This window comes from Bos javanicus, chromosome 1 (assembly GCF_032452875.1).
Source record: "Bos javanicus breed banteng chromosome 1, ARS-OSU_banteng_1.0, whole genome shotgun sequence".
Taxonomy (NCBI): domain Eukaryota; kingdom Metazoa; phylum Chordata; class Mammalia; order Artiodactyla; family Bovidae; genus Bos; species Bos javanicus.
Window position 1 is genome coordinate 21,016,479 of NC_083868.1, and position 21,064 is coordinate 21,037,542.

Here is a 21,064-nt window from a genome sequence, read left to right on the forward strand (position 1 = left end):
TTACCTGCATCAACTACATAGATGGTTGATACAGCTGCTTTAAATGTATTCTAAATTTCATAGGCAGTTTTTGTTCAATTTTTAGTTAACTATACATCTTTCTTAGACAACCAGTTTTTGCTGGTCTCTTAATTTGTTACCTAAAACAAGTTTGCTTTACACATGCAGGTTTTTTTACACCATCAATCTAGAAAATATAGTACTCTAAAAGCAAGTTAAGTCGTTTCGGTTTTGCATAGGTCTTTTTAGAGAGCAAAGCTGCCATTTTCTTTGGGGGAATAATACACTTTAAAGTGGCATATAGCAATTAACAAAACGATACACATGCCCTCTATACACCAACACTTTAAACAATTCTAACCCTATGCGTGCATGTGTGCTAAGCTGCTTCAGTCATGCCCAACCCTTTGTGACCCCATGGACTGTAGCCCACCAGGCTCCTCTGTCCATGTGACTCTTCAGACAAAAATACTGGAGTGGATTGCTGTGTTCTCCTCCAGGGGATCTTCCCGACCCAGGGACTGAACTCACATCTCTTACATCTCCTGCATTGGTAGGAGGGTTCCTTACCAATAGTGCTAACTGAGAAGCCCTCTAATCCTATAAAGAAGTATAAAAATAAAATATAATAAATTTTATACAACAAAAGTGGTCTTTAAACCATCATTCACTAGCATGTATATTAACACAGCAATCCAGTTGTACAATGTTCCCACATAAAACCAAACCAATTTTCTTTCTAAAGTGAAGTAATGCTGATGATCAGAATTTTAGCCCAGAGCACTGACCAAACAAACATAGATAATTTTAGAAGGAGCCATGATAGTGAATATCTGCCTGTACCTCTACAAAGCAAAATGTTGCTAAGTAGAAATAAAAGAAAGTCTACTGAAATTTAGGCAATTGGAATAAGAAGATAGGCAATGAATAAACTGCCTAAACAAATTTGTATGAGGAAAATATATATTCATAGAAATATATGCATTATAAAAAATTTGTGTAAGCATGGTTATGTCTCTCTATGGTATATTGAAAGAGGTTTGCAGTTCAACTTTTGCTACCAGCTTTATTACTGATAATCTTTGTTATTTAGAGATAAGAATTATTCTATAATTAATTCTACAGAATTAATTATAATTAATTGTAATTATTCTATAATTATTTCTACAGAAATTTATAATATTTGCCCCTTAGGAATGTCAGAACTGAGGCTGCCATGAAAATTAGGACTATCGATTGATTTCAACCTACGTCCAAGAATTTCTGATGGAAGTTTTGAATTAATATATTCTTTGTCATCACTGTTTTCTTGAATAAACTCGAGTAAGAATCCAGTATGATGAAAACACAGGATGTGCTATACGCGATCCACACCTAATTCTTCGATGTGCAGCATGGCATGAAGGGACTGGACTTGGAATCTGTGTCATTGCATTGTGACTTCGTCAATCACAGTCTCTGTTTTAGGATTTTTAAACATTTTGTCACAGATATTTTGGATGGGTTGATGTGAAGGTGAAATGAAGCCATATACAAAAGTGTTTAGTAAACTGAAACTGCTTGTATAGACTCCTTTGGTTTTAATACTATTATTATTCTTTCTCTGATAGTACTAGGGGGTAACAGGAAGGTGTAACCCTCTAGCATTAGCCCTTATTTCTAATCTATTTTATTTTATGTCTTCATACTCCACATATTTATAGTACAGTGTTTGCTTGAACTTTTTGTTATTTATATCGAATTTATCACTCTACATCTTGAAAGCTCAAGCAACAATCACAACAGAGAAAAAGTAATAATAACCACCCATCACTTAGAACTTGCTCTGTATTTAAGAGAATGATAGGTGCTTTTAATTCTCCTGTAATTCCCACAATGGCCAGTTTTATAGAGGATATCAAGACTCTGAGTGCTAATTAACATTGCCTGAGGGGACACATAGATGCTTACTTACCTTACTTTCAACATTTCTTTTTGTGTGTGATTATATTCACTATAATTCTTTATCGTATCAGATTCAGTAACTCACCAAACCACTTTTTTTAAAAAAATTTCTTAAGATGTGACAAACTTAAATTCCCACTCAAATTAGGAGTATAGGTATGGCAACAGACTAATCATTTTTCTTTTTTTGATTAATTGTATGATTCCTAAAATATTTCATATATAGTATAATGCCTGTGAATCTATTAGCCTTTTCTTGATTTTTTAAAAATTTTACTAAAAGAAACATAATTTCATAAAATTTGTCATTTTAAGTATACAGTTCAGTGGCATTAAGTACATTCACATTGTTGTATAATCATCACACAGCCTGTATATCTCCAGGCCTTTTTCATAGTCCCAAACTGAAATTCTGTAACCATTAAACAATAACTCCCCATTTCCTCATTCCTCCAGCCTTTAGTAACCACCATTCTACTTTCTGTCTTTATTTGTATATTTGACTACCTTAGATACCTCAAACAAGTTGAATCATACAATATCTGTCCTTCTGTGTTTGGCTTATTTTACTTAACCTATGAAATAAGGAGGCTGAGCTCCAAAGAATCAATGCTTTCCAATTGTGGTGCTGGAAAAGACACTTAAAAGTCCCTTGGACTGCCAAGAGATCAAACCAGTAAATCCTAAAGGAAATCAACCCTAAATAGTGGTTGGAATGATTGTTGCTGAAGCTTCTTCAGGCTCAAGAATACTGCAGTGGGTTGCCATGCCCTCTAGGGGATCTTCCCAACCCAAGGACCGAACCCAGGTCTCCCGCATTACAAGTGGATTCTTTTATGGTCTGAGCCACCAGGGAAGCCCATGAATACTAGAATGGGTAACCTATCCCTTCTGTGGGGGATCTTCCTGACCCACGAATCAAACCAGGGTCTCCTGCATTGTAGGTGGATTCTTTACCAGTTGAGCTACCAGGAAAGCCCAAAACTTTGGCCACCTGATGCAAAAAAAGACCCTGATGCTGGGAAGGATTGAAGGCAAAAGGATAAGGGGGTGGCAGAGGATGAGATAATTAGATAGCAACCAACTCAATGGATGTAAATGTGAGCAAACTCCACAAGACAGTGGAGGACAGAAAAGCTTGGTGTGGCATAGTCCATGAAGTGGTAAAGAGTCAGACTTGACTTAGCAACTGAACAACGAAAATGAAATAAGGATCATCCATGCTACATGTCATCCATAATACATATCAGAGTTTCATTCCTTTCTAAGTCTATTCCAGTATATGCATGAATACATGTTTTTTCACACTTTTATCAATGAATATTTGGGTTGTTTCCACTTTTAGCTATTGTGAATAACACTGCTGTGAACATAGGTAAACAAATACCTGTTCAAGTTCTTGCTTTCAATTCTTTTGTGTATGTATGCAGAATATGTTATTTATTTACTTATTTGCTACAACAGAACACTGGTTTTGCATCTTCATGGAACAGAATTCAGTAATTCCCTGATCTCTTTATATAACATCCACTTGAATTTCATCATCCAACAAACATCGTCTAATGATTTAATCTTTAAGTGTATTAGGTGGCTCACCCTGAATAGATTACACTGGCTTCAATTCTTCATGCCACTATCTTTGCAACTTAGAACATTAGTCTTCAAACTCCATGGTAATAGAAATTACTTTCATTATAAAACGGGTTTATAATTCATCTTTTATATACATTAAAAGGTTGAAAGTATTTCAAATTCTCAAATTCTAGAGAAAGGAGGAATTTTCAGAAAGAAAATAAAATGTTTTCTCCCATTTAATAGCATATATAAATCAATACTTATTAGCATCCCTTGAAGCTCAGTCAGTAAAGGATCTGCCTGCAGTGCAGGAGACCTGGGCTTGATCCCTGGGTTGGGAAGATCGCCTGGAGAAGGAAATGGCAACCCACTCCAGTATCCTTGCCTGGAAAATTTCATGGACAAAGGAACCCGGTAGGCTGCAGTCCATAGGGTCAGAGAGTCAGACACAACTAAGAGACTAACACTAACTAATAAATCAATACTTATTAGCATCAATTTAAGTAATAATATCTTGCTCTGACAGTTCAAAATTTTATTTACTTCTTTACATGCTTCTCTGTGGTTTACCAATAGTACTTTATAAAAGCCAAAATAAACAAACTTCAGGCAATCATAAAACTTGAGGGTTGGAATTAGGAAATCTCTACTCATATAAGCAATGGCATTAAACTTGCTCAAAAGAAAGTAAAACTGTTTTTCATCTAAATGGATGAAAGTTACTATCCTTTTACCCAACACAATGCTAAAATCTTATTTTTGGAACAAAACTTTATAAATATGAATTATTTATCACATACTGATATAACTCAGCATACAACTAAGGAGTGTAACATCTTATTAAATCATGTAAAATATTTACAGCATAAGAAAAACATGACAGAGAATTCAGATACATAAAATACATTTTTCTCTAATCATTTAGAAAACAATAGGTAGCATCATGGCCTATTTTCTACACAATAGGTTTATAAAGATTAAATTTAAATATTAAATCTCTGTCCTTTTATGTCCTCACACTTTATGCATTCATGCTTCATGATGTGAATTTGATGCTGAATAAAAATGCATTATCTGATAAGTAAACTATGGTACATCCAGCCAATAGATTATTATTCAGTGCTAAAAAGAAACGCGTTATCAAGTCATGAAAAAAATGGAAGAAACTTAGATGTATATTTGTAAGATGTATATGTAAGAGGCCCATCTAAAAAGGCTATAACTGCATATATGACATTCTGGAGAAGGCAAAACTATGCAGAAAGGAAAGAGATCAATGATTGCCAGGAGTTAAGAGACAGGGAGGACTGAGTATGTGGAGCACAGAGGATTTTTAGAGCAGTGAAATGATTCTGCGTGATACCATAATGGTGGATTAATGTCATCATACCTTTGTCCAAACCCACAGAATGCACAGCACCAACAGTAGACACTAATATAAACTATGGGCTTTGTTTTTTTAATGATGTGACAATGGAGGCTTCAAAACAAATGGACCACTCTGATAGGGGTACTAAAAATGGGGGAGGCTATGCATACGTGAGGGCAGGCGGTATGGGAAAATTCTACACCTTCCTCTCAATTTTTCTGTGAATCTAAACTGGTCTAAAAATAAATGCATTATCTTTCATTCTAGACTTAGTTTCAGGTAATACAAAGAGACCAAAGTAAATAATCCCAATATTTCTTTATCTAGAACAATTATTTTTGTTTCCCATAACCAAAAGTTTCCCCAAACTTTTGGGAATTTCCCAAAAATTTCCCAAAATTTTTCCCAAAATATTTTTTTACAGAATAATTCACAAATTTCATATTTATGTTATCCTTGGATGAAACCTAAAGGTAACACCCTTTACAGATTTATATCAGGCTTCCTTTATAGAAGTCTCAAAATTCTCTTTTCCTTGTATGAAACTTTTTAAGATGTGAATACATTCAAGTGTCCATAAATATACCCTGTGACACAGTGATACTAACATTTATTGGCTACTAAGTCCTAGATACTATGTTACATAATTTACACATTTAGTTTTTGTGTGTCTTTTAAATTGAAGAATCCACCTGCAATGTGGGAAACTTGGGTTTGATCCCTGGGTTGGGAAGATCCCCTGGAGGAGGGCATGGCAGTCCACTCCAGTATTCTTGCCTGGAGAATCCCCATGGACAGAGGACCCCAGCAGGCTACAGCCCATGGGGTTGTAAAGAATCAGACACGACTGAACAACTAAGACCAGCACCCTCAAATTTATCTATAATATTGCATAAATTTCAGGAGTACAACATAGTAATTCAATTTTTTTGCAGATTTCATTTTATTATAATTATTACAAACTATTGACTATAATTCCCCATGCTATAGGGTAAATCCTTGTTGCTAATCTCACTATATACACAACAGACTCACAGACATGGAAAAGTAGTTTATTGTTACCAAAGGATGGGAGGGGTAATATATGACTAACAGATACAAATTGCCAACATCTGCTGGATCATGGAAAAAGCAAGAGAGTTCCAGAAACACATCTATTTCTGCTTTATTGACTATGCCAAAGCCTTTGACTGTGTGGATCACAATAAACTGTGGAAAATTCTGAAAGAGATGGGAATACCAGACCACCTGACCTGCCTCTTGAGAAATCTGTATGCAGATCAGGAAGCAACAGTTAGAACTGGACATGGAACAACAGACTGGTTCCAAATAGGAAAAGGAGTATGTCAAGGCTGTATATCGTCACCCTGCTTATTTAACTTCTATGCAGAGTACATCATGAGAAACACTGGACTGGAAGAAACACAAGCTGGAATCAAGATTTCCAGGAGAAATATCAATAACCTCAGCTATGCAGATGACACCTCCCTTATGGCAGAAAGCAAAGAGGAACTAAAAAGCCTCTTGATGAAAGTGAAAGCAGAGAGTGAAAAAGTTGGCTTAAAGCTCAACATTCAGAAAACAAAGATCATGGCATCCGGTCCCATCACTTCATGACAAATAGATGGGGAAAGAGTGGAAACAGTGTCAGACTTTATTTTTGGGGGGCTCCAAAATCACTGCAGATGTTGACTGCAGCCATGAAATTAAAAGATGCTTACTCCTTAGAAGGAAAGTTATGACCAACCTAGATGGCATATTCAAAAGCAGAGACATTACTTTGCCAACAAAGGTCCATCTAGTCAAGGCTATGGTTTTTCCTGTGGTCATGTATGGATGTGAGAGTTGGACTGTGAAGAAGGCTGAGTGCCAAAGAATTGATGCTTTTGAACTGTGGTGTTGGAGAAGACTCTTGAGAATCCCTTGGACTGCAAGGAGATCCAACCAGTCCATTCTGAAGAAGATCAGCCCTGGGATTTCTTTGGAAGGAATGATGCTAAAGCTGAAACTTCAGTACTTTGGCCACCTCATGCGAAGAGTTGACTCATTGGAAAAGACTCTGATGCTGGGAGGGATTGGGGGCAGGAGGAGAAGGGGACAACAGAGGATGAGATGGCTGGATGGCATCACTGACTCGATGGACTTGAGTCTGAGTGAACTCCGGGAGTTGGTGATGGACAGGGAGGCCTGGCGTGCTGCGATTCATGGGGTTGCAAAGAGTTGGACACGACTGAGCGACTGAACTGAACTGAACAGATACAAACTACTATGCATAAAATAGATGAGCAACATTTATTTTTAACTATATAAAACTGTAGGGTCTTCCAGGTGGTTCAATGGCAAAGAAATCGCCTGCCAATGCAGGAAATTCTGATTCGATCCCCAGGTCAGGAAAGTCACCTGGAGGAGGAAATATTCTTGCTTAGAAAATTCCATGAACAGAGGAGCCTGACAAGCTACAGTCCATGGGGTCACAGAGTCCAACACGACTAAGCGACTGAGAATGCACACATGCATCAATGCATATAAAATTTTGGATGCTGTCTTTAATCTATAAAAAGGGCAATATCCTATAGCTCATGGCGAGATTATTTGTAACTCATTTTTTCCTTATGAGAAACATGGGATGCTAGTATGACTGCTTTTTATTTTACATATCCATTGAGTCGGTGATGCCATCCAATTATCTCATTCTCTGTTGCCCCCTTCTCCTCCTGCCTTCAATCTTTCCCAGCATCAGGGTCTTTTCCAATGAGTCAGTTCTTCACATCAGGTGGCCAAAGTACTGAAGCTTCAGCTTCAGCATTAGTCCTTCCAACGAATATTTAGGGTTGATTTCCTTTAGGATGGACTGGTTTGATCTCCTTGCAGTCTAAGGGACTCTCAAGAATCTTCTCCAATACCACAGTTCAAACGCATCAATTCTTCAGCTCTCAGCTTTCTTATTTGCCTTGAAGTGATGGCACTGGATGCCATGATCTTCATTTTGTGAATGTTTAGTTTTAAGCCAGCTTTTTCACTTTCCTTTTTCATTTTCATCAAGAGGCTCTTTAGCTCCTCTTTCCTTTTGCCGTAAGGGTGGTGTCATCTGCAAACAGGTTATTGATACTTCTCCCAGCAATCTTGATTCCAGTTTGTGCTTCATCCACCCTGGCATTTCAGATGATGTATTCTGCATATAAGTTAAATAAGCAAGGTGACAGTAAACAAATTTGATGTACTCCTTTCCCAATTTGGAATCAGTTTGTTGTTCCATGTCCAGTTCTCACTGTTGCTTCTTGACCTGGAGTAAGCCTCTTCTAATTCCATGGCTGCAGTTAGCATCCACAGTCATTTTGGAGCCCAGGAAAATAAAATCTGTCACTGCTTCCAATTTTTCCCCTTCTATTTGCCATGGAGTGATGGGACTGCTGCTGCTGCTAAGTCACTTCAGTCGTTTCCAACTCTGTGTGATGCCACAGACGGCAGCCCACCAGGACTAGATTTCATCATCTTAGTTTTTTAATGGTTCCCCCTGCCTTTTTTTTTAATGTCTGAGTTTGAATCTACATTGTAACACGGTAAAAAGATTTCCAGATACTTTCCTGGTAACTGAAAGTTTGAGAAGAACAAATCACTTTTCTTTTTCAACTTTTAAGACTTAATGAGCACATGAAAAATGAGAAAATAAGTGTACAAGTAATAAAGATGCCCCAGTTCAGATCATCTCACTGCATCCAGTGAGAAACAACATTTTATGTTTAATTTTGGCTCCAAAATGAATCTTACAGATACATGCATCCATTCTCACTATTTTTTTCTTTCCTTAAACCTCTTATTCAGTTATTATCTGTCTATTATGTTGCAATATTCATGCAATTATATCTTCCAGTTTGCTGTTTTACTTCTTAGGATATATGCAAATCCAAATGGTGGTTTTCCCTTTCCCCCTAGAACTTTAGGACTTAACTAGTGACACAGTGACATGGATTATTTCTTTCCACTAGATGGCAGTAACGGCAATTTAATAATACATTTTATGAAGCAACTGCCAGCTTGCCGCATGCACAGCACACAATGACTCTTTGTGTGAAGGTTTTGTGAATTGCTGGGCTTACTATGCGAGCAATGACTTTGTGGCAAAACAGAGAATATTTTTCTCTATTGACATCTATGCTTAAATTTCGTTACACTTGCTTTTCAAGATTAAAAGCAGTCTTGTTTTCATATCCCTTATGCCTTGCTGTAATAATCAGCTATTTTGAATGATTTCTACTGGTGTTTGAAAATAGACAAGTGGTTGCTAAAATAGGGTACCTTGTTAGCATAACTGTCAATAAATCATTTCATTCTTCTAGTTTTTAAGGAGAGTTTTCTCTTTTTTCTCTATCAAAGGCTATATGTGTATATAATTTTTAAATACAGAAATTAAAGAGTTTCATGATAAATTACATACTGGGTTGATAGATTCATATTTATTGTTTTTTTGCTAATAAATATTTGAAGAGCATCATATGCAAATACTATACTATGACGTTAAACAATGACAGTGAGAATAAAATGGGTTTAAAATGATAATAGGATTTTATAAATGCAGTTCTATTGACATTCTATTGAGTGTTTAAACATGATTCCTTGCATTCAGAATGTTTTCACATAAATATTAAACAATTATCCCATAGAAAGGAAGAAGTTTATTAATCAAAAGATAAAGTCCTTTGAGGATAACATTATGCAGCCTCCTTTTAGCCCTGATATTTCAAGGGACTAGAATAGAATAGGCTTTACTATTGTTCAGACTTGTCCTATAATAATGGTCTATGTTAAACCGAAAGTGCCTCTCTCAGTAACTGTGTGAAGAGCCAGATGATTGGTTTCCTCAATAGTCTTGAAAAAATAAAAATGAATAACTAGAAAAATTAAATTATAAAGTATTAAAATATGCATACATTATTATTTGCCATGGACACAAAATCATTCTGTCGAGTTTTTATACAAGTTTCTAATGCTGACTGCCAATTATTTTATGTTTTCTGAATGAGATCAGACAGTTCTCAGAAGAGCCTGCCCAATAGAGCACTTGGCATGGAGCCTTGCTCTAGCCTGGGCTTCCCTGGTGGCTTAGACAGTCTAGAATCTGCCCATAATGAGGGACAGGCAGGTTTGATCCTTGGGTCAGGAACATCCTCTGGAGAAGGGAATGGCTACCCACTCCAGTATTCTTGCTTGGAGAATTCCATGGACTACATGGGCAGGCTACAGTTCACAGGGTCGCTCGGAGTTGGACATGACTGATCGACTTCCACTCACTCATTCCTTTACTCTAGACTGTTTCCTTGCTTCTTAGAAGAGTGAGGCTGCATCTCCTAGGAGTTAGATTTTAAACAACTAGTGCTCCAGTCCATGTGGTCAGTCAGACATGACTAAGTGACTGAACTGAACACATAGTGAAAAGACCAGACAGATATATCCTTGAAAACTCCTGAGGAAGGGGTCAGTTTGAAGACCAAACTGAGGTGTCTAGAAGAGTCTGACAAAGGCAAATATTTTTTAGTTTTCTTTTTAAATTTGGCTCCTGTGGTTGTCCAGAATACTACTGTCAGGTAACATTTAGGTATTACTCAGTGTGAAAAACATCTTATATTTAAACACTAGATATGAACAACTGGGCTTCCAGGTGGTGCTTGTGGGAAAGAACTTGCCTCTCAATGCAAGAGACACAAGAGACATGGGTTTGATCCTGGATTCAGAAGATCCCCTGGAGGAGGGCACGGCAAGCCACTCCAGTATTCTTGCCTGGGAAACCCCATGGACAGGGTCACAAAGAGTTGGATTAGACCAAAGTGACTTAGAATGCATGCAGACACACAGCACAAGATGGGTATTGCTTCCTGGCGAAGAATTTAGTTCTTTTCTCCCAGCTGGGGCTCACTTGAGCCTTTCCTTCTTTCTTTCTCTATCCCTTCCCCACATCCTACGCTTCCGCTTTTTTCCCCAGATAGAGTATTGATGATCAAACTCCCATCCAGGGCCAGATCTAGAGGTTAAACAATGGCAAACCATACTATTAGCAAGAAAAGCAAAAGCCTTGTCTCTGCTTGCACAGATGAACAGCTTCTAGACATCAGCTGAGCTATGTACACCCGCTTGGGAGCAGAATGAAAGGCTGTACAAACAGCTTTCTATGGTGACATCTTTCAGGAGGCACTTTGGTGCTGAGCCAAAGGCAAATAGACTGGAACTTATGTTTTAAGTCTGAGATCTCAATTCTGTTTGGATATTGTCATATTAACTTTCTGAAGACCAGTGATTTAATTTTAAGATCATTCTATAAAGATTTATGAAAGAATATTATGTAAATATTGATACATACATTTTGAAGGTGTTTGACATATGTCAATTTAACTTGTGCAACATATGTTTTATATTTAAAATACAAAATGAGCTCAGTGTCAACTTTTATTAGTTAATCATATGTAAGTTAGCTGAGACCAGATTGAATTTCACTGTTAGAATATTTCAGATTTAGCCTTAGATGTGCAAATTTATATATAATGAAACATAATTTTTACTAAAAGACAAACACTCATGGAGTCATTTTATATTTTGAGCATTATTAATATCTTTTATGATATTATTTGTCCCATGTTTCTTTTTTTTTCTTCTAGTTTAATGTACAAAATGTGGGCTATATTGAAGTTATACAGTTTATTTACACACCTCATGTGCTAAGTTGCTTCAGTCGTGTCTGACTCTGTGCAACCCTAAGGACTTCAGCCTGCCAGGCTCTTCTGTCCATGGGACTTTCCAGGCAAGGATACTGGGGTGGGTTGCTGTGCCCTCCTCCAGGGAATCTTCCCGACCCAGGGATCGAACCCATTATCTCTTATGTCTAACCTGAATTGACAGGCAGGTTCTTTACCCACTAGCACCACCTGGAAAGCCCTAGACAGGTAAATATACTTAAATTTCTAAAGTATGTAAATTAGGTTGCCAGACCTAGTTCATAAAACTGGAACATTTATCTGTATCAGAATTTATCCATTTGGCTTAATGATCTGCTTTTGTTTGTTTATTTTGTTAATATCAAAGGTGTATGTCTTAAAATATCAATCAGTATTTGAAACTCAAGTTAAAATTAACACTATTCATCATTCTGCCAGGCTAAAACAAACAAAAAATCAAAACAAAACACAAAGAACAAGACAAACAAACAAAAATTACACACAAAAATTTTTAAAACCACAAAAAACTGATCTGTGTACCTTTTGTTAAAAAAGTGGTCCTCAGGAAACTAAAGAATAAACCAAAGAAGAAAAAAAAAGATACTACTTTTGATAATATGCCTCTCTCTATATGCTAAGTCATAGATTTAGTACAGTTAATGTTATTCAAGTTGTGAACATGTGTGTGTGTGTGGTGTGTGTCATCTACATCAATTTAGGCTTAATAGTGGAAAAATATACAAACCATCAACACCCAAAAGATAGTCATATGGAAGGATCAACAAGTGCTCAAAAAAGGCAACTTGGAATGAATGTACATATTTAGGCTTTCAGACGAAATTTTCACATGAATGAGGAGGGATAAGTTTGATTGGGACTCAATTTTTAAAGTGTAAATAATGTAAGCAGGTTTATTTTAGCTATTATTTTTAAAAATTAGGTTTATAATTTATGAAGTAAGTTCAGAAGAATAAAGTATTAGTTGTTACACATATTATTCTTAAACAATTCTATGTATAGTATACTATACATAGTACACTCCAAAATCATTTATGTTTGATTTTAGCAAGGAATAGAGGATCATACTTGTAAAACCATTTGAGGGGACTATGATTTTCCCTAAGGGCATCTATTATGCCTTTTGGTCATGCCAGTGATAATGATGACAAAGGGGTTTAAGATAATAGGTTTTATATAGAACTCTCTATATGCCAATATTGCTTTAAAAGATGTAAACATATTATTCTGTTCTGTTATAAATATGAAAATAAAATATTAATTAAACATCATAGTATTTAAATCATTCTGCTTAAGATATCCCAGGAGATATAAGTTCGCTCTTTCAAAGTACTTAAAAGTGCTAAATGACTTCCCACATTTCTCTCAGGCTATTCTTTACAGAGCAAAGCACATTCTGAAAAATGTAAATCAATTCACATCTCTGATTAGAATGGCTTCCCATGTGACATAGAAAAAAAATCCAATATTCTTAACACACCAACAGGAGCTTCCATGACTTGGCCCCAACACGTTAGATGTGTTGGCATTGCTCAAATATGCACACTCTCCTTGGAGAAAGTGCTCTCCCAAAACAGTCTTGCCTGCTGGGGGTCTTGATTCTGACTCTTCCCTTGGCCTGCGAGGTTCTTCCCAGATAACTCATGGGAAGCATACTGCTTTACTTTTCCAAGTCTCTCCTCAGATGCTACCAACACAGAAAAGCCTTCCTCAACATAAAAGAGAAGATATTTTCCTTTTAACCTCCCACCCAATGTTATTTTTCTTCACATCATTTGACACTATTAAAAACAGTAAATCAAAGAGGACACTAATAGATGGAGAAATATACCGTGTTCATGGATCAGAAGAATCAATATAGTGAAAATGAGTATACTACCCAAAGCAATCTATAGATTCAATGCAATCCCTATCAAGCTACCAACAGTATTTTTCACAGAGCTAGAACCAAAAATGTCACAATTTGTATGGAAATACAAAAAACCTTGAAGAGCCAAAGCAATCTTGAGAAAGAAGAATGGAACTGGATGAATCAACCTGCCTGACTTCAGGCTCTACTACAAAGCCACAGTCATCAAGACAGTATGGTACTGGCACAAACACAGAAATATAGATCAATGGAACAAAATAGAAAGCCCAGAGATAAATCCATGCACCTATGGACACCTTATCTTTGACAAAGGAGGCAAGAATATACAATGGAGAAAAGACAATCTCTTTAACAATTGGTGCTGGGAAAACTGGTCAACCACTTGTAAAAGAATGAAACTAGAACACTTTCTAACACCATACACAAAAATAAACTCAAAATGGATTAAAGATCTCAACTAAGATCTTTAAAGATCTCAAGTAAGACCAGAAACTATAAAACTCCTAGAGAAGAATATAGGTAAAACACTTTCCAACATAAATCACAGTAGGATCCTCTATGACCCACCTCCCAGAATACTGGAAATAAAAGTAAAAATAAACAAATGGGACCTAATTGAAATTAAAAGCTTCTGCACAACAAAGGAAACTATAAGCAAGGTGAAAAGATAGACTTCAGAATGGGAGAAAATAACAGCAAATGAAACAACTGACAAATAATTAATCTCAAAAATATATAAGCAACTCCTGCAGCTCAATTTCAGAAAAATAAATGACCCAATCAAAAAATGGGCCAAAGAACTAAACAGACATTTCTCCAAAGAAGACATACAGATGGCTAACAAACATATGAAAAGATGTTCAACATCATTCATTATCAGAAAAATGCAAATCAAAACCACTATGAGGTACCATTTCTCACCAGTCAGAATGGCTGCGATCCAAAAGTCTACAAGCAATAAATGCTGGAAAGGGTGTGGAGAAAAGGGAACCCTCTTACACTGTTGGTGGGAAGGCAAACTAGTACAGCCACTAGGAGAACAGTGTGGAAATTCCTTAAAAAACTGGAAATAGAACTGACACATGACCCAGCAATCCCACTGCTGGGCATACACACTGAGGAAACCAGAATTGAAAGAGACACATGTACCCCAATGTTCATCGCAACACTGTTTATAATAGCCAGGACATGGAAGCAACCTAGATGTCCATCAGCAGACGAATGGATAAGAAAGCAGTGGTACATATACACAATGGAGTATTACTCAGCCATTAAAAAGAATACATTTGAATCGGTTCTAATGAGGTGGATGAAACTACAGCCTATTATACAGAATGAAGTAAGCCAGAAAGAAAAACACCAATACAGTATACTAACTCATATATATGGAATTTAGAAAGATGGTAATAATAACCCTGTATGCAAGACAGCAAAAGAAAAACACATATATAGAACAGTCTTTTGGACTCTGTGGGAGAGGGCAAGGGTGGGATTATTTGGGAGAATGGCATTGAAACATACATAATATCATATGTGAAATGAATCACCAGACCAGGGTCGATGCATGATACAGGATGCTCAGGGCTGGTGCACTGGGATGACCCAGAGAGATGGTATGGGGAGGGAGGTGGAAGGGGGGTTCAGGAGGGGAACACATGTACACCTGTGGCAGATTCATGTTGATGTATGGCAAAACCAATACAATATTGCAAAGTAATTAGCCTCCAATTAAAACAAATAAATTTATATTTAAAAAATAAAGTGGATAATACTGTACAAAGGATAGAAACATACTAGATTTGGGATTTTCCTTACATTGTTCATACATACAACGATGACTCATTTAAAAAATTTTGGTGGGTGTAATGACTTTCTAAGTAGGTTTAAAAAAAAACAGTATTATTTTTTTTTTCACTTGTTGGTTTAATGCCTGCCTCCCTTCTGCCCCACCATTACCGCTAGAATGTAAAAGTCATACTTGTTGGAACTTGTGTTCACTACTATACTTCTACCACTTAGAATATTACCTAGTGCATAGCAAGTGCTCAATGAACACTGATGGATCAAATTGCATCACTCATTAATTTTCTCTTCACACTTGGTTAGGCTAAAACGGTCTGATCCACACTGCTAACTCCAAATCTAAGCTCAATGTGAAACATACAGTCACATATACAACATACCCCTACACAGAGACTTGTAAAAACTTAGTAAGAAACTTCTTAAAGGCACAATCTAGCTTTAGAATACTGTTGTGTTAATATTTAAATTTTTAAAAATAAAGTATCTTTTCTACACAAAATTTAAAGGGGCAAAAGTCAGATGTACTTATCAGCGTGTTGAGTATAATATTAGTTTGGCCAAAAAGTTCATTCAAGTTTCCCATGAGATGTTACAGAATAACCTGTATGAGTTTTATATACAAATGTATATCCATATCACTATAGTATGTGAAATATATAAATATCTAATAGACTTAACAGTAGTATAACATCAATATTATCAGCAGACGTGTAATATATAAAAATGATGAACATGTATTACATCTATCTAGCTAGTTAGCTTTCAGGTGACCTGTGCCATTATAAACAAAATTGCTAATTATGTTTTGTACAAGTAAAGTTGTTTACTCTCAAATACAATTAGTATGATTATTTTTTTAAAATACATTTATTGGTATAAGACCATGGCTTAATTTAGGGTGCTTCCCTGGTGGCTCAGTGGTAAAGAACCTCCTTGCCAATGTAGGAGATGCAGGTTTGATCCCTGGCTGGGAAGATCCCCTGGAGTAGGAAATGGCAACCCACTTCAGTATTCTTGCCTGGGAAATTCCACAGACAGAGGAGCCTGGTGGGCTACAGTCCATATTGTCACAAAGTGTTGGACACAACTTAGCAACAAAACAGCAACAACAATGACTTAATGCATTTTTTCTCTCCACATTATGTCTAATCTTGGTCTAAAGAGAACTCCTGAAATATTTTAAACCGTCCATGGAGGATTAGAACAATTAGCAAATCCATCCGCTAAACTCATTCATTTATACTAAGTCACATTTTTATATTGTGACTTTTGTTTTCATCAAATGTTATATCTGATAAATGCAACCATTATACTGAAGCAAAGCAACATGTATTCTGTTTTGTGCATCACATATTGTTGGTGATGGATACCCCTAGATCACATGTAGCTCAGTACAGGGACTCACTGATCTGCATGTGATCTAGTGGGCTCAGAGGGTAAAGTGTCCGCCTGCAATGCAGGAGACCTGGGTTCAATCCCTGAATCAGGAAGATCCCCTGGAGAAAGAAATAGCAACCCACTCCAGTAATCTTGCCTGGAGAATCCCATGGACGGAAGAGCCTCGTAGGCTACAGTTCACGGGGTCGCAAAGTGTCGGACACGACTGAGCGACTTCACTTTCTTTCACTTTCTTTCTTAAATCTTGATATCCAGTTCTAATATAGGCCTCAAGTCATTTTGGATACCTATGTTGGAGTTAAAATATCAGTCAGATTTGCCTTTCAAAGCACAATCTGTGCCTTCTAAACTAGGGCTGTGATAGAGGGAGGACACTAAGCATCCGGATTTTTATTTTCTTTAAATAAATGTCAGTGCTCCATAGTGTGGAACATTACCTATATTAACATGAAGGGACAACTATAAAAAAAAATAAGCTAAAGAGAAATATTCTTGGTAGTTTGTTTATAAAAACAAACAAAAAAAACCTTTTTGACAAAAAAGACATAAAAACGTGCAACTGTGCTTTCTGAGCTTAGAGAAGCTCACAAAAATGAGGTAGAGGAGCACATGTCAACTTTGGCATTGGCTGCCTCAGAAAGAGGAGGGGATTAAGAGAAGGAAAGGGTAAGTAGCTTTCTATTACAAGAATCTGTTTTGAGTTTTAACATACTGCTTCTACAATTATATACTTACATAATTATATAGATTTAAATATATATACTTATATAATTTACATATATACTTATATAATTTATTTAAAGCAATGATATATCATTTTATATTCATATAATACATACTTACATATCTAAAATATACAATGATATATAATTATATATATACAGATAATCTCTATGTGTGTGTATTTTTATGTGAATATTCATATACTTAAATTCACCAACTGCTTTTAATTTGACACTATTTTTTCTGTATTTTATTTCTGAGTCTATCATAAGTATTTTTTTGTATCAACTGTCTTTGGTTAAGAAATGTTATAAGCAAAAAAGTATATCTTAATGTCAGGAGAGAAAGAAAATCTGTTACATTAAAATTGCACTTCATTAAAGTATTGGTTGACAATTTTTCCAGAACAGATATTTTAAATTATTCTACTGAATCATGAGAAAAAGCAAAAGAATTTCTCCAGTCCATTGCATATGGTGTATATCCATTTCAGAAGAAAACATATGGGTGATCAAAATAGTTTATTAAAAACATGAAGATTCATAATTTGAAACAGCAACAGTAATATATACATATTAGATGTAAATGTATAGCTAACCAGGGTCATATAACTCAATAAAAAAAGAAAGGATTTTAATCACACCTATTTCATTTGGTTTAATAAGTAGGTCTTCTGGCTGACAGATGCGTAAGTCCAGCCTAATCATTAACTATTTTCAGCACAGAAAAAAATAACATAATATATTATTGTTACTGTCAAAATACTGACTTTGTAAGTATTTGCACCAAAAGGAAAAATGGATTCAGGATAAAAAGGTTATTGAATTAGAAGGGAAATACTTTCATTGACTTTTCTCAAAAACAGGACTGCACTGAAACTTGCCAAATCCAAAAATTATTGACTAGGATAGTTTAGTAAAAATATTTTGGCTTCACTGAAAAATATACTTTGAGGTCTAAGAGTTCTGGTCACATTCTATGCTTTACACTAACATACAAAATTAGATGGGAAAAAAAAATTACCACATATGGTATGACTTGTTATAGTACAATATTAAAATGACACTTCTTTCAAATAATTAAGACTTACTGTTAACTTCTGAGTCATCACTTTACAATGCCATTTTAATGATAAATAACCTGAAAAGAAAATAAATATATCAAGATAGGGTCTTCGTTAAAAATTTCCATGAACTATGCTAAGAGAGTACAATTTAAGTGTTCTCACCAAAAATAAATTAATATGAGATAAACATGTGAGCTGATGGATGCATTTATCAACTAGATGAGAGGAATCTTTCCACAATGTATACACATAACTAATCACTACAATGTTTATCTTAAATATCTTACAGTTTTATGTTAATTATAACTCAACAAAGCTGAAATTTAAAAAATTTCCATGAACTAACATACATTCAAAGGGATCAATTTACATTTACATTAAAAAAATCTTAAAACCAAAATGTCCTTTTTAAAATGGGAGTCTAAAAAATTTAAATATGGCAGTTTACATACTGTTAGTTGGAAACATGTTCCCTTTAGTAAAAATAGCCTTCCTCTTGGATTCCCTAAAAATTACTGCACAATAATGTTATCAACAAAGTATGTTGCTAGAATAATCAATACAATTCATTGTAGGTCTGCCTTCTAAATTTGAAAGTACAAGACTTCCAAATATCGAAATTCACAGGGATTAACATTAGTAAAACTATTAAACATATCCAGCCAAAGATAAGTTTACGTAAATTGGCTTCAAAGTCAAATTGCACTCTTGATATTTTTATTGCTATTGTTGTTTCTAAAATAATCACAAATATTTTAGAGACAAAAGGTTGTCATATGGGTGAATCTATAAAACACCACCATTTAAGTTGTTTAATATTTCTAATTTTATATTAAAGATTTTTGAATCACAGGGGTTATTAGTAGAATGCTACTTTTTAAATACAGCTTTATTTTTAAATCTTACTTTTAAAATAGATAATCATAACTAAATGTGATATCTAAAATTTCAATAATTTAAAACTATTCTGTTTTTTAGAAATGTTTTAAAATGTCATTTTATATACTCTATTTATAATTAACTTCCTTACCAATACTATTTGCTGTCATAGGCATCCAAAAATTGTTTATCCCTAGCAGTAACTAAAATAATTTTAAATGAGGTGAAGATTTTGGAAAACACATGCTTACAGATGAGGTTTTACAGGCTATATTTCAACTCTGTGAGAATCTACAATATTAACAACATGATTGATGGGCTAGTCCAGTTTTTCAAACAGCGGAATATTCATGTAGTCTGTAGAAAGAATGTTTTACTCTTTTGACCTAGTTCATTCATAATTGGCAAAGTATTTGGAAACTAAAACATTAAGGAAGGCTAGTCTCCTTTCCAGACCATGAGTATGCAGAAAGAAGACAGCAGAATCAAAACTTATAACCGAATTGTTTCAAGATTTTAAGTCAATGTAGACTGTTTTATGTTTAAAAAACTCTACACAATATGTAAATGGTTTAAATATATATTTTTTCACTTAAATAACTACAAATAACTCTTTATGTATTTGGAACCAACATGAATAACAAAAATATTGAGAGAGTCTAAAGTTTTAAATATCATGTACCAATAGATTCATATTTCTTAAGTAAAATAGTGTAAGCTTCTGGTCAGTTTTGTTTTTTGTACTTCTAGTAGAACATAGCGGAAAAAAAACCCTAAAATCTGTAATTAATTCTGTTGGTGCCTGTAATTTACCTTATTATTTTTTATTGATATATAATTGTACAATGTTGTGTTAGTTTCGGCTCTACAATGAAGTGATAGTGTTAGTTGCTCAGTTGTGTCTGAGTCTTTGTGAACCACTGGACTGTAGACAACCAGGCTCCTCCATCCATGAAATTCTCCAGGCAAGAATACTGGAGTAAGTTGCCATTCCCTTCTCTAGAGTATCTTCCTGATCCCAGGGATTGAACCTGGGTTTCCTGCATTGCAGGTGGATGCTGAGCCACCAGGGAAGCCCTGTACAATGAAGAGAATCAGTTATATGTATACATATATGCTCCCTCTCTGGGACCTACCTCCACCCCGACCCCATCCCACCCTTCCAGGACATCTCCAAGCACTGAGCTGAGCTTCCTGTGCTATACAGCAGGTTCCCACTAGTTATCTGTTTTGCACATAGGGGTGTATATATAGATCAATCCAAATCTGCCAATTCACCCTACCTTTCCCTTCCCCTGCTGTGTCTACAAGTCTGTTCTCTTCATCTGAGTCTCTATTCTTGCCCTAGAAACAGGTTCACCTGTACCATTTTTATAGATTCCACATACATGCAAATATATGATCTATTTTTTCTATTTCTGACTTATTTCACTCTGTATGATAGACTCTAGGTCCATCCACATCTCTACAAATGAACCATTTACACTCCCTTTTATGGCTGAGTAATATTACATTGTGTATATGTACCACATCTTCTTTATACAGTCATCTGTTTGCACACTAGGGAATTTCCAAATATTGCTCTGTAAATTTTACATGAGAATTTGGTGATTTATAAAGAGCGGTGACAATTTTTCATTGGTGAGACAATGGGGATCAAAATGTGATCTGGCTAGAAATACTGGGTAAGCATCTCCCCATTGGGTTTCCCAGGT

General features: G+C 35.5%; 1 long non-coding RNA gene across 5 annotated transcripts in view; it reads right to left on the minus strand.

The window, feature by feature from the left end:
* LOC133253735 (uncharacterized) overlaps positions 1-21,064 on the minus strand; it is a 460,793-nt gene that overhangs the window by 301,680 nt on the left and 138,049 nt on the right. For all 5 annotated transcript variants that reach the window (XR_009738405.1, XR_009738416.1, XR_009738423.1 and 2 more), the window contains exon 4: positions 18,495-18,544. This is a non-coding gene — a long non-coding RNA (uncharacterized LOC133253735). The remainder of the gene's footprint in view (positions 1-18,494; positions 18,545-21,064) is intronic.